The sequence below is a fragment of the Anabrus simplex genome, chromosome 8 (assembly GCF_040414725.1).
Source record: "Anabrus simplex isolate iqAnaSimp1 chromosome 8, ASM4041472v1, whole genome shotgun sequence".
Taxonomy (NCBI): Eukaryota; Metazoa; Arthropoda; class Insecta; order Orthoptera; family Tettigoniidae; genus Anabrus; species Anabrus simplex.
In genome coordinates this window covers 83,535,976-83,549,125 of record NC_090272.1, presented here as the reverse complement: position 1 = coordinate 83,549,125, position 13,150 = coordinate 83,535,976, and positions in this window count along the sequence as shown.

The window sequence follows — 13,150 nt, the reverse complement described above, 5'->3', positions numbered from 1 at the left end:
AAACAGCAACATAGTATGATTCCTGGACCGATAAATATTTTACTTTTTTGTTGAAAGGAAAATGATGATGATGATGATGCTTGTTGTTTAAAGGGGCCTAACATTGAAGGTCATCGGCCCTGAAAAGAAAAATAGCATGATCCCTGGACCAATAAATATATCATTTAATGAATGAGTTAGGGCACAAAACGAATGAGCAACATAAAGAAAACGACACCTAATTAATTGAAATAACTTCAGTGAGCAAAGACATCACACACAAACAAAACTCATACGGAAGCGCTGCGACGTAGCAGAAAAAAAAAAAAAATAGTTGTAAGGTAGTAAAGTGTGTATCCATATCATTCTCTGCAAGTAAAATATTTCGTACAATTTCTTAATTTACCGCAGATTTTCGACTTTATTTGTGTAAAAGCATTTGTTATGTTCCGTTTGGGACAAATATTACAGTGACATTTCGTAGATAGGTATGCGCTACGTAACCTAAATTTGTCCATAATATTGTTATCAGTGAAATGTCTGTTTTGTAATAATTATTTTGAAGTTTTCTGTAATTTTATGACCATAACATTTAGTAATAGTTTAATAATAATAATAATAATAATAATAATAATAATAATAATAATAATAATAATAGTGATAATGTTATTCGCTTTACCACCCACTAACTACTTTTACGGTCTTGCATATTCACCAAGGGTTCAGCCCTTTGCAACCCGTACGTTGAAATGCATTACATAGATCGCATTCTAACCTTTTAGTGCATAAGATCCCTGCCTAAATCAGTGAAATGCACTAGCTACAATTTGAAATAGTACTACCAGCAGGGGCAGGTGGAGACCGATTTGTCATTTGTGTTCTTAATACTGATGTTAGCAGAGATCATTGGACATTGTTTTATACACTTGGCGGTGATTTATGGTAATCGTGGAAAATGTAAATATTTTGAAACTGGAGTACGAATTCAATATGAATATTACTTTCCACTGTCATAAATCCGAAATAACCCTTAACGGTTCATTGGATTCTGGTTCATTTTGCGATAGAAAATTATTCTTCGATGGCAATTTTGTAATCGTTACCACGCCATGGAGTGCCCGAAGAGGCCTTGTTCTCTGACAAAACTTTGTAGCGAATAAGTTTATATTCTTGCACATTGTGTGCTTTTCTATTTAATAATAATTTTGCCCTCTGTAGTACTCGTAGAAATGTCAGTTTTCTGTCTTGGCCTTTTCATCTAGGATTTGCCGAGTAGCTTGAACAATAATTAAGTTCCAAATGTTGAGTACTGTGCCACCCCCCCCCCCCCCCCCACGTTTTCATTAGTAATATACTTGTATCGGATGTATTCCTGCGTTTGAACGTAGCCTACGTACTGTCTAAATAAAGGTGGCAGAGTTCAGGTTATTTAAAGCTTGGCTTAGTGTAAAGTTTGTGTATCTGTAGCAGGGGTAAAGTTAATCCCTCAGTTAGTTTATCCAGATTATAACTTGTTATTGCTATTTTTAAAAGGAGTGCGTAATAGAAATGAGTTTTTTTTTTCTTTTCACCCGAAAGAAGAAGAGAAGCTATTACTCTTTTGATGGCCATTGTATGTGGATGCTTTATAAAAATATTTAGGATGTCTCCTTCATATAGTTCATTAGCCGTCACAATGCAGTGTGGCCCTAAGCTAAGCCTGTCCCGTCCCGATACGAGACGAGAGGTCTCTTAGCTGCAATCCTCTTCCTCTTCCTTGCTAATTAGCTAGACTGAAGCTAGAGCGCACAAAAGCCTCTTCCCTCCCGTCTTCAAACTCGCTCAATGCAAACGAGAGGGAAAAAATATATAGATATAACTCTCAATGAAAATCTAAAAGACCCGGGCTGAGCCTAATCAGCGAATTACTACAGCTGCTGGAGAATGGGGGATGACGGAAGAAAGGAAACACAAGTTGGATTGAAAAAAGAACTCGAGCTAAAGGCAAGTGATGAGGGATAACAAGAGTGAGAGAAAGGTTTGAAACGAGACCCGTTTTACACTTTTATCATATATCGTGAAATGGAACATTTTATGTACTGTACCTCCAACATTTAGGCTCAGCGGCGGTTGAGATTGGTTCCAATTTCTCAAGGGGGGAGGGAGGAGGATTGAACGACTGGTTACAGTTTCCTCTTTTTTTAATTGAGTAGCAATATTCAAAGTTTAAAATAAGAAACGTTTGAAAGTGCTCGGTTCGAGGCCTAACGTTTAAAAGAGTTTATTTCGAGATTATCAGCTCTTTTCTGGCATAGCGCTATCGAGATACAGGTAACAGCCTTCTTTGATATGTATGTGTATGTTTAGTCCTCAGCCCGCAACAGCTGTCATAGATGGCCTAGGCATCACTGAAGAGGCGTGAGGAAATGAGGAGTGAGGTAGTTTCCCGTTGCTTTCCTCACCGAGCCAGAAGTTGCTATTACACATCAGTCTGCCAAGCCCACTGAAATGCATGCACCAACTGACCCTATGAGCAATATTTTCACACCATTCATAGCAGGGACTGGCTGCAGAAAGAATGGCATTACTAGCATTACTCATACCTCAGTCACTTTCATATTGTCAAAGCCAAGGATAAAGCTGAGACAGATCAATGAAAGTAACAAAATTGCTCTAGCCCATACCAGAAGACATAGTGCACTGTAAAGACTAGGTCCCGCCAGCAAAGGCACCTTTGATATGTACAATGAATAATAATTGTTATTATAATGATAATTTCGTGTGGCTAGTAATAGCCCTTGTGAGGCAGACCCTCCAGTGAGAGTGGACAGCGTCTACTGTGTTTGGGAAATTGCATGTTAGTCTGGTGGAAGCACTTAATCATGAAGTCGGATGATTCTGAATTGAGGTAAATTACGTTTTGGTGAAATTGACGGAAAGAGCGTTTTGGTAAAATTGGAACGAGAAACCTTTTTCACAGAAATAACGTGAATGATCTGCTAAGGCGCTTCGGAATATCCTGCATCTATTACACAAGATACATTTTCAGTCTTCCGTGCCCCTGCTCATTCCGTAATGTATGTATGTATGTATGTATGTATGTATGTATGTATGTATGTCGGGCTGAGTGGCTCAGACGGTTGAGACGCTGGCCTTCTGATCCCAACTTGGCAGGTTCGATCCTGCCTCAGTCCGGTGGTGTTTGAAGGTGCTCAAACACGTCAGCCTGGTGTCGGTAGATTTACTGGACGTAAAAGAACTCCCGCGGGACAAACTTCCGTCACCTCGGTGTCTCCGAAAACTATCAAAAGTAATTAGTGGGACGTAAAGAATTATTATTTGTATATATGCATGTATTATGTATGCATTGAATGTATTGTGCAAACGTGGATTATTATTATTATTATTATTATTATTATTATTATTATTATTATTATTATTATTATGATTATTGTACCGGGCGGTACACCTCCACTCCGCTAATTTAAAATGTGCGCCAGTTGAAACTCCTCTGCTGGAGGAAGTCTGAACTTTATCTACGCTATTAATTCTCTACTTTCTCAGAAGATGTCACCACGTGGAAAATTTTGAGTTTTTGAACTGTGTCATTTTTGATGTGGTTTTGTTTCGCTTGAAGTAAGAAGTGTGAACTTTCTCTTCTAGAGGACACTACTGAAGATCAACAATAGTGCAACCTAGTGCGGAGTCAAAGAACTATTTTGTTGGAGAAATTTTTATTTCAAATGTTTGTTCCTTGCTAAATTTTTTTCAGTCTTTGGTTAAGTTGGCAATATTAACCCCTTCTTTCCCCTTGTTTTAAATCTAGCCTATCCCGAATTTCTTGAATTAATTTTCCACCAATTATGTGTTTCTTCTTAGTATTGTGTAGGGGGTTTATTGATCTACCAATAAAATCATCGCGGGAGGGTGTTTTCATTCCCCTAACGCCTAGAACCTTCTGCGAGAGTATTTAAACTGCTGATTTTAGGGTCTCCGGGCCACTTCTGTTCCATCTTTCAGTGTATAAAGTACATAGCAGGAGGCGGGAAGCGCCTCTTTCCTCGGCAGCGGTCATCAATAAGGTAATGGCCGATTAATAAATTCTTTCTTTGCTAGCTCAGCAGTTTAACTCTCGGGGCGGGTGCGAAGCGTTTCTCCATGTAACCTTTTCCTAAAATGTAACGATCTTTTCTTCTATTCTCTTTTAAGCTGCATATTGGGATAGAGAGTGCTAACCCTCTCGAGCTCCCACTCACATTGTCTTGAGGTGAACTTATTTTCTCAACCTATTCTTCGTTAATGTAAAACAAATTGCTCTTTTCTAAAGTCACCTCGGTAGTATGGGATTAGCCCTTGCATTAGTGGCCTAGAGCCAGATTAGGGTTTTAAAAACAAGTGTATTAGGAGTGCAAGATCGCCTCCTCTCAAATTGTTATTTTAGAGGTCATGTAATTGCCCATTTTTATTTAATAGACCTCAGTAGGTTGGGTATTTTACCCTGTGTCTATGTCCAGTGAGGACAACTTGAAGGTGGAGTTTGGTGTGGCCTGGGAGAGGCTTAAATTTTGAGAGCGAGTGGCTCTTTTGAAAATTGAGTGTTGTATGCCTCGTGGAGGCTTTTCTGTGTAATTTGGAGCAAGGGCTCCTAGGTATGAATGGGGTTTTCTGCCCCTCTGTTAAAACTCGTGTTTGGGGTAAAACTGAGCTGATTGCCCAAGCAGTGTAAAATCAGGGCGCGAAGCCCAATTCCTGTAAATATTGTAACTACCCTTTTGATTTGCTACTTTGTACCTGCCATGCTTGTTATTTCTTTGTTTTAAAAAAGAAAATATAACCTTGTTAAATTTTAAATTAATTTTGCTTTCGTAGCTGGAGACCTATTCACACCCGCACCTTCTTTCACCTCTACCTACCACGGAAAACTCCGTAACAATTATTATTATTATTATTATTATTATTATTATTATTATTATTATTTCTTGATAAGTTTACGGCCTCAAGGGCAGTGTCCTGGAGCATGATACTTCGGGGCGGGGTATTATAACTGGAGAGGGGGACCAGTACCTCGCCCAGGTTGCCGCACTTGCTATGCTGAACAGGGGTGTGGTGGGGTGATTGGAAGGGATGGAGAAGGAAGAGGGAAGGAAGCGGCTGTGGCCTTAAGTTAGGTACCATCCTGGCATTTGCCTGGAGGAGAAGTGGGAAACCATGGAAAACCACTTTGAGGGTGGCTGAGGTGGGAATAGAACCTCCCAAGGCTGAGTTGACCCCGTTCCAGTCCACGTACCGCTTTTCAAATTTCGCGGCAGAGCTGGGAAACGAACCAGGATCTCCGGGCGGTGGCAGGTAATCATATTAACCACTACCACAGAGCGTACCTTATTATTATTATTATTATTATTATTATTATTATTACGAGAAGTGGTTTTTTACCTAAAAGAGAAAAAAGAAAGAATCGCCAATAATTGAAAATTCTACACAGGTTTCTTTTTTAAAAGGCTTTTTTCAATCGTGACATTACCAGCGTTTCGCCCCGTTGTAGCAGTGGGCTTATCAGTTGGACTGCAAGCCTCCTATGTAGGACAGTGCAGTGACGGTGCAGTAGGGGAAGCATGTGCTTCCACTTGTATGAATGCCTGCCTTTGACGTTGCATTGGTGTCTCAACGGCGCACTAGCCGCCAGCGTCTTGGAAAGGGGTAGCAATGCAACTGAAGAGCCCACTGCTACACTGGGGCGAAACGCTGATAATTTCACGATTGATAAAGCCTAAAGAGCTTAACTGTTTTTAACATGTGCGATCGATGAAATTAAATTATGGTTTCCTTCTAGGAACGTTATTTTTTTGATAAGTTTATTTTTCTTGTTTATTTCTAACAAGTTTTTGAGCCATATTATCAGGAGAGTTCACTATTGGCTTGTGCGTGTTCATCTTCAATGAATTCAAGCAGTATTTCCTCTGTTAGCAACATACGTGATGTGAGTCAGGACTAACGTGTACACAGGAAACAAACCCTTCCCCTCGCAGTTAACTGACGATTCCAGTCTGCTGCCCACGCTCTGGAAAAGCAAACTTTCTACTTTCGGTTCTTTTTTTTTCTCCCAATACGTATTCAATATTTTTTCAAGTGGATATTTATGCAGCCCCATGGTATTTCTCCTTATCGTAGCCAGAACGAAAATTCTTTTGTGTGCAGATTCGGGTCCGGTTTTCACAAAGTTTGTTCAAACAAACTCTCCAGTTCTTTTCTTTCTTCCTTTTTGCATTCCACAACAAGCGGTTGGCTGGTGGGTTGGCGGACAGGCAATGCGAGAAGGAAATCGAACAATCACAGCAGCGCAATGTGCGGTTTTTTTTTATTCGAAAAACTCCAGTCCTTTCAAGTCCCATTTCATTTCAGTGGGTCTCTCTGCCCACTGGGAGGGTGGGATGGGTGGGGATGGAGGGTGCACGGAGTGGGATGTAATAAACTAAACTAGGCAGGGCCTTGGCCAAAACTCATGTGCAGTAGCTCGGTCGAACTAAATGAAGGCATTACATAAAATATCTCCGGCGTATCGATTGTGGACGCTCTGTAATCGATACGGGTAAAGAGGGTTTATGTTTCACTATGAATATTCAAGACTATGTTGTATGTGCGTGAGTGTTGCAATCCTCTTGCGCCCAGCTTGTGTGTGATACGTGTACATGCCTCGCTTCTGTGTTTACATAGGGGAGAGTCCTACAGTACCGGCCACCTTAATTTTCTCCCTTATAAAAAACAATATGCTGTACGGTATGAGGTTCCAATACAATAATCTTGTACTTCATTAAATGCTTTTTCAATGTCAGGGTGTGATTTCCATAAAATCTTAACAAAAGTTTATAATATTGAAAAATACAACAAAGCTTAATTTCCAAGGTCTACAAAAATCTTCCTTCAGTACCGGCCAGTTACTATTTTCTAAGATATTTTTGTCTAATAAATTACTAACATAAAACAAATACAGAATGAACTCGAAAACACATAATTATTGGAATTGACATCCACTAACTTCAAGTTTGGTTTAATTTTTCCAATAATTACAAATAAATACAAAATATTCCCTTCGTCTACACATCCAACATGCGCCCAGTCTTTGCATTTGGTACACTGCTTCCATTCTTCATTAAATTACTCACAACAAATAATGCATAATGTGTTTTCCTCATTTACTTAGTATTTACATAATATAATCATAATAAAACTGCTTTCCGGCAGTTTTGTTTTCCTTGTTGAACTGGTGAGGTACTTTTGAATGCTCGGCTAAAACCGAATGCTAACTGTAAATTTTTTTTTCCTGCTCAGGGACATGAAGATTATCTAGATCCTTCATATAAGTAACCAACTGATTTTATATATCGTAATCAAAGGCTTTTTTTTATTCCTCCCATCTGAGAAGTTAGATCCACAGCCACACCAACTCTAAGTGATCTCAGACAATCTTCTAGGCGCACAAAAAGCCTCCACAGCCTGCCTTGCAGTCATTTTCTTAGAAATAATTTAGTTTAGTGCCATCTTCACCACGTCCTCGTTTTACTTTTATTTTATTTGATCCCTTTTCTCGGTCATTTCACTCTGGGAAGTGATAAGAAGTGGATATAATTTAATTTCTTTAAAAGTCCTATTGGCCGGTACTGCATGACATATGGTTGGCCGGTACTGTACGAAACTCACGTGAAGGAACTTCCCCAACTGGATATTGTTTAATAGATGATGTCGTGAAACTGTTACCAGCTACAGCACCCTCAAATTATGTATATAATATATAAGTAAAAACAAAATCAACAGCTTAAATGAAAATGGAATACATGGGGCTTGAAAATAACTTTTCGCCCGCGATCCTAAGCCGGCCAACGTTCAACACTCACATCTCAAACAAGACTTAACGCTAAACGAAACCCCCAAAGTATGGCACGCGGGAATGTAGCATCCTTCATATGCCACCTGTAAGCTACTGGCATATAGTACCTAAAACGAGAACCAGCAATGGCCGGTACTGCAAGCCGGCCGGTACTGTAAGACTCTCCCCTACTAAAAGAGCACAATAGATTAGGATCTCTGCAAGTTGCTGTTCATCGTGTAAGCCCGTGTTCCACAACTGGTGATACGCATACCCTGCTGGCTCGTTCAGGGGTGCGCGGAAAAGAATGTCCTTCTTCTTCTTCTTCTTCTTCTTCTTCTTCTTCTTCTTCTTCTTCTTCTTCTTCTTCTTCTTCTTCTTCTTGTGTCGTGTTCTCGACCATCGTAGAGTAACTTGTCCTACAGTAAAACGTGTCCTAAGGGAAAACCCAAGGGATCGGACTTTTTCCCCGCTGTATGCGGGATTCCGGTTCATAAAGGTGGGTAAAAATAAAATAAAAACCGAAAGTGCGTACCTCCGTTAGATAATCAAGCAGTAGGTTTATATGATAGATGCAATAATTACACTAATCACACATTTATATACACTACACAATACTAACACAAATTTATTAAGGCTTAGGAATTCCTCGCAGTACATACACTTATTTAGTAAACATTCAGACGTAACAACTTCCCCGATTTAAGCTGGAGTCTCCCAATTTTTGGTCCTTCCTTCCACTCTCCTGATCACAGAGACTTATCTACCGATTTTGAGAGCAGGCTTGTTTATTGTTTGAAGATACCATGTTTTTCCTCATTCTTTAAGTAGTTAAGAGAAAATTGTTTTTCAGCGGGCACTGGCAGGGTAAATGCAGTCAGGTCGTGCTTATTTTAAATATGATAGAATCTCTGATGTAATGCTTTATATTTTATCAGGGCCGATGAGCGTAGATGTTAGGTCCCTTTAAATAACAAGCATCGTATATTTTATCATTTCCACATTGCAGTGCCGACTGTGAGAGACTTTTAGCATGTTTACGTAGTCTCCCCATGGGATCTTGAGCATTCTGCGATAGATCCACATCTTAAAAGCCATTACCATCCATCCTTCGACACCGTAAAGCAGTTTTTTTTCTATTTGTTTTACGTCGCACCGACACAGATAGGTCTTATGGCGACGATGGGATAAGAAAGGCTTAGGAATGGGAAGGAAGCGGATGTGGCCTTAATTAAGGTACAGCCCTAGCATTTGCCTGGTGTGAAAAAATGAAACCACGAAAAACCATCTTCAGGGCTGCCGACAGTGGGGTTCGAACCCACGATCTCCCGGATGCTCCTAACCGCACGGCCAACTCGCCCGGTGCGTAAAGCAGAAAAGTGGCGTTTGCTCCAGAAACTTCAACCGAGGTTAAAAATCCATTGAGCATGTAAGATCGCAAACTGTTCAAAGTCAGCTGAAGTATTCAGTACAATGGTTAGTTCTTACTGTCATGGGTGATCCTTTATTCTGTACGCTCAGTAAATTCTATCTCAAATGCACGGCACAGCCTGTACATGAAGCATAATTTAGAATTACGATAGGAAGCAAGCTTCTGTCACTCAGTTTTATCTTATGGTTGGATAGATTACCGTGAAATGCGTTTTAATACACATATATAACTTTTCATTGCCATTTTAACCATCGGACCATAATATTGATAGAAGGCAGTTTGTGTTTAGGAAAGGTTATTCCACTTAATCCCAACTTGTAGGATTCCAGCAAGATACAGCAGATATCCTGGATTCAGGAGGTCAATTGGACTGTATCGCGATTGACCTGTCTAGGCATTTGATAGGGTTGATCATGGGAGACTACTGGCAAAAATGAGTACAATTGGACTTGACAAAAGAGTGACTGAATGGGTGTCTGTGTTTCTAGAAAAAAAGAACTCAAGAGAATTTAGAGTAGGTGAAGCTTTATCCGTCCCTGTAATAATTAAGAGGAGAATTCCCCAAGACAGCATTATTGGACCTTTGTTTTCTTATATATACCAATGACATGTGTATCAGAGATAAGGCTTTTCGCAGATGATGTTATTCTGTACAGAGTAATACATAAGATACAAGATTGTGAGCAACTGCAAAATGACCTCGATAATGTTGTGAGATGGACAGTAGGCAATGGTATGATGATAAATGGGGATAAAAGTCAGGTTGTGAGTTTCACAAATAGGAAAAGTCCTCTCAGATTTAATTACCGCATGGTGGGGTGAAAGTTCCCTTTGGGGATCATTGTAAATACCTAGGTATTAATATAAGGAAAGATCTTCATTGGGGTAATCACATAAATATGATTGTAAATAAAGGGTACAGATGTCTGCAAATGGTTATGAGGGTATTTAGGGGTTGTAGTAAGGTTGTAAAGGAGAGAGCATATTTGTCTCTGGTGAGACCCCAACTAGAGTATTTTTCCAGTGTATGGGACCCTCACCAGGATTACCTGATTCAAGAACTGGAAAAAATCCAAAGAAAAGCAGCTCGATTTGTTCTGGGTGATTTCCGACAAAAGAGTAGCGTTACAAGAATGTTGCAAAGTTTGGGCTGGGAAGACTTGGGAGAAAGGAGACGAGCTGCTCGACTAAGTGGTGTGTTCCGAGCTGTCGGTGGAGAGATGGCGTGGGAGGACATCAGTAGACGAATAAGTTTGAGTGGTGTCTTTAAAAGTAGGAAAGATCACAATATGAAGATAAAGTTGGAATTCAAGAGGACAAATTGGGGCAAATATTCATTTATAGGAAGAGGAGTTAGGGATTGGAAAATAACTTACCAAGGGAGATGTTCAATAAAATTCCAATTTCTTTGCAATAATTTAAGAAAAGACTAGGAAAACAACAGATAGGGAATCTGCCACCTGGGCAACTGCCCTAAATGCAGATCAGTAGTGATTGATTGATTGCGGAGATCAGCAGCTTGCTTCCAGTTTCAACCGGGTCGGGAATGGAATGAAGTCCCCATCTAGCGGCGAGGATAGGAACTGTGGTGACTGCCGAAACGTGTCGCACTCCTCTGAGACAATGTAGTGACTGACAGATGAAATGAAGTGATTTTGGAGTGTGTTGCTGGAGTGAAAGATGACAGGGAAAACTGGAATACCCAGAGAAAAACCTGTTCCGTCTCCGCCTTACCCAGCACAAATTTAACATGGAGTGACCGGGATTTGAACCAGCGGTGAGAGGCCGGCGCACTGCAACCTAAGCCACGGAGTCTACCTGATTCTTGTTCTTCTTCTTCCTCTTCTTCTTCTTATTATTATTATCCGGCTCCATGGCTAAATGGTTTGCGTGCTGGCCTTTGGTCACTGGGGTCCCGGATTCGCTTCCCGGCAGGGTCGGGAATTTTAACCATCATTGGTTAATTCCGCTGGCACGGGGGCTGGGTGTATGTGTCGTCTTCATCATCATTTCATCCTCATCACGACGCACAGGTTGTCTATGGTCGTCAAATCAAAAGACCTGCACTGGGCGAGCCGAAGTCCTCAGACACCTCCAGACACTAAAATCCATACGCAGTTTCATATTATTATTATTATTATTATTATTATTATTATTATTATTATTATTATTATTATTATTATTATTATTATTTTCTTGCTAGGTGGATAAAGTGGTCCAACCGTCATCTTCGCGAACATTGCTCCCGTGAAATCAGTTCTGTTACTTAAATATTATTTTTTACTCTAAGTTGCAGGTATACTAAAAGGATACTTTTTCTCTGCTTGGCCAGAATAGTCCGTCACATCAACGCTAGTGCTTTCAGCCTAAAATTAACTAGGAGTAGTCTGGCATACAGTAATTCCTGTTGGTCTGACTACGTCGCATACAATGTAGGACATAGGCACGGACTTACTTTCAAAGAAGAATTTGAGAACTCCGCACCAGAGACCACTGTCTGTTAGAATCCCGAAGCCTCACAAGGGGATCGAGATTAGAAGTCAAGTGTCCCCTCAGAGTTCAGGCCGTGCCGAGGAAGGGCTTCCTTGTCCACTGAGCGAGTGGGATTACGGTAAATATTGTGAAGGGATCGGGCTGTCGCTTTCCTTGTTAAATATCATGTCTCTTGTTAGATGTTTGCTTATTCCTTAGCCACCTGCCTACCACTGTATATTTCTCGTCTAATAAGAACTACTTGTGTGTACGAGGTGTAATAGTGAAACTATGTTCTATTCCTGCTTCTAAAATTGACGCCGTGGAATGTGTTCTTTACACTGCCGTCTCGATCCTCCTATACTGCCTGCTCTATGCAAGGCTTTTTGCGAATAGGCTGCAATAAAAATTCTCCACTAGCTGGCAGGCAAAGACGCACGAAGCTCTTAACGTGTTATTGTGACGAGAGCTACAAAACACTATGCAGTATAGTGATATGTTCACTGAAGCACGTAAACTACACCAGTGAAATTAAATATCGATAATATTACCTGTATGAAGTCGTAGTTGGTCTCTTCATGTCACAATTTAAAGATTTTTCTGGATAACGACTTGGAGTGACACACCGGGCGGCTAACATTTTGTGTTCTTGCCAACGCAAAATCAGTTAATAGATGTCCTACGAACTTGGTTAGGATAATAACACTAACATTTCGCTGATATTCTTTGACCTCACGCTGTAACAGAACACATACTGAGAGGGAAGAAGTAACAAGTCCTCGTATTAGCCTACTTTGAAGAACTTCCGACAGTAGGGCATAGCAGCTTCAACAAACTCCTGCAGATGCTTCATCAGAGCAACAAAACAAGGTTTTGGGTATCAAAGTCCTCCTCTGTCCTGATGTATAATCAGTTCCAATTAGTGGTGTCGAAGCTCTAGATAGTGAGATCCTGCTGACGCAAATGTCACACTCCATCCTCTCTTCAGGAACATGAACCAAGAACCCGTACATTAGGACTTTATTTTGTATTTTTAGATTGATTGGGGGATTTTCATTCAGATATTTACCGGGCGAGTTGGCCGTGCGCGTAGAGGCGCGCGGCTGTGAGCTTGCATCCGGGAGATAGTAGGTTCGAATCCCACTATCGGCAGCCCTGAAGATGGTTTTCCGTGGTTTCCCATTTTCACACCAGGCAAATGCTGGGGCTGTACCTTAATTAAGGCCACGGCCGCTTCCTTCCAACTCCTAGGCCTTTCCTATCCCATCGTCGCCATAAGACCTGTGTGTGTCGGTGCGACGTAAAGCCCCTAGCAAAAAAAAAAAAATCAGATATTTGAGATTGTCCAAAATGTCTAAACATGAAGACGTTTGTTTTGTGATTGTCCGTCACAATTATCACAAGTAATCCACTATCCTCCACGGCTT